The sequence below is a fragment of the Parasteatoda tepidariorum genome, chromosome 8, assembly GCF_043381705.1.
Source record: "Parasteatoda tepidariorum isolate YZ-2023 chromosome 8, CAS_Ptep_4.0, whole genome shotgun sequence".
NCBI lineage: Eukaryota > Metazoa > Arthropoda > Arachnida > Araneae > Theridiidae > Parasteatoda > Parasteatoda tepidariorum.
Window position 1 is genome coordinate 26,065,169 of NC_092211.1, and position 2,788 is coordinate 26,067,956.

Sequence of the window (2,788 nt, forward strand, 5' to 3'; positions counted from 1 at the left end):
ACAGTTTAACGAGGACCAATACCGCACACCCTCGGTCCCTACGCAGACTGATCCAAGTGGTCACCCACCCGCACTCTGACTGCAGCCAGTGATGCTTGACTTCGGTGATCTGCTGGGAACCGTGTCTTAATGATCAGTCCACTGCGGGACGTTTAAAATTGCATTCAAATCGATCCAAAAAGAGATATTTTAGACAAAAGAAATGATTTTGTGACTAACTTGTAGAGCTAGCAAAGTGGGTCGGTAAATTATTAAATTTTTAAAAAAAACAGCTGCTTCTGCACTTATTTGGGCAACTAATTGACTGAAATAAAAATAAATTATCAATTTCTTTTCATTTTAGTCAACTTTTCTCGATTATTTTAGTTTTAGATCAAAATGAAATTATAAAAAATTTAAATGTAACAATGTACGTTTCCATAAAAACGTAAATGTAACAATGTACGTTTCCATAAAAATGTAAGTGTAAACAAAGAATAGCAACTGTAAGAACAGAAATAAACTAGAATTGTTAAAAAAAAAAAAAACCATTTCTTTTCTTATAGTACAACTTAAAGAACTTCTTAAATGACAAAACAGTAGAGCGTTTTGTTCAAAAGCAACTTCAAGTAGCTCCGACATTCTTACTTTGTTTTAATCAAATCCATTACACATCGAAATAGGAGTTAGATAAGTGGCAGTAAAAGGACAGGGCAAAATAAGGATTTCAACGTTTGGCAACTCTATTTTCTCAACATTCTGAGCCAACTGTTCAGAAAAAAATAGCTTAAGAACAGAGATAACAACCTCATTAACCACCTTAAATAGAAAAGTTGCTTCAACCATTGTCTGAGGACAATAGGGAAAAATTTCGAAAAAAATCCCTATGTCGTTCTTCATTTCCTTCCTATTTCTGAAGCTGTTAGTTTGTATTCCCTTTATTCTTACTTTTTTATCATGAAATGTTCAAATTAAATACACTGATAGTAATTAAAAAAGTTACTAGTGCGTAAAAAAATAATTACTATACTTTATTCACACAGTTTATGAAAAGAAAAATTTATCAATTATGGTTAAAAATTAATAATTTGAAGTCAAATATATCGAATTTTAAAGTAAAATGATTGCATGGAAATAAAAGTCGTGAAAATAATATTATAATATTTAATAAATAAATGAAAAGAGCAGTTCAATAAATGAATATTTCGGGTACATTTAATGAACCTGCTAAAGGACGGTTACAAAATAATCACAGTCAGTAGATATTTCTAGTAAATATTTTTAATAAAAATAAATTATGGATATTTTTATTAATATGCATGTTAATATGTATTAGTTTTTACTCATTTCATGACACGGAGGAAAAATCTAGTAAAATTACCATACTGTATTATAACGGCAATCCTTAAAAAAAAGATGATTTTGGTTAATAAAACCAAAATATATTTTATTTAAGCCATTCATTTGGTAATTTTTCTGTTCATATGGAAACAGTTTACCTAAAATTCTGTTTTTCAAAATCATAGTTCTTATTAACACACATTTAGCAAACTATACAAAATTGAAAAGTATATTTAACCAAATAAATGATTTTTATGCCATGCTAAAATATCTTGATATATTTACCAAAAACTTCTTCATAATTGTTATTCATTTTACGATTTATTTGGTAAGTTTAACCTATTGAAGCCTGCAAATAGTATTTAACAAAATAGTAATATAGCGTTTACTTTTTTATGATTAATTTAAATAGGCGGTTTATTTAAGTGGTCTATAGGAGTTAGAAAACTTAATTATTAAATAGAACGGAGAGAAAACAGCCTTCATGATGCTTTCAAGTACTTGAAAAATACTGAAATTGGTTAAATCCAGCTAAGGTTTCTATTTCAAGTGGAAAAAAGATGCCACGGTTTAAACATACGAAACCGATTATCTTTCTTAAAATAACATCGCATAAATAAAGAAAACAAAACAGGTTAAAAATAAGAGAAAGCACTTTTTTCAACGAATAAATGAATGTAATCGAAACAAGAAAAACCACAGATAACGGTGGCAATTCAGAGCAAATGTCTAAACTGACGACAATTCACTTACCTGCTTACTGAAAATTATGGTCAAACACTTACTAGCAGCAGCCAATAGGAATTTATTCCTCTTCAAAGCAAATTAGTCTAAACAACTGATTAACATTAACAACCCAAATATTACAGCAGTTGATTGAATGATAATAGTCAAAGGATATACATATCTCTATACATATCTTTGCGGAATGTAGGGACGTTTTAGAACAGAATACGCCTACAGAGGAATCGGCATCACCTGCATATTTAGGTACCCGAATAAATTTTAGTACTTTAATAATCAAGAATATTACGGTACCCGATTACCTTCAAAGACAGAAATTTTAAAATTTTTTCATATAAATTTATGTGTGGATCTTTTAGCTGTAAAATATAAATTAATAGTTTTAATACTCTAGTCTCGATAGAAGGATATAGTTGAGATTCTAGCTAGAGCATCTCTATACATTTCTTTGCGAAATATAGGGGCGGGTTGGAAAAGAATACGCCTACAAGGGAATCGGCATTATCTGAATATTAAGGTACCCGAATTAATATATAGTACTTTAATAATCAAAAATATTAAAATACTCTATTACCTTAAAATAATCAAGAAAAAAAATAATCAATAAATCTTACAAAATTTTCATTTGGAAACTTTTTTATGTAGATTTATGTGTGGTTCCTTTAGTTGTGTATAATAAATTTATAGTTTTAATATTCTAGTCCGCAGTCATATATATATATAT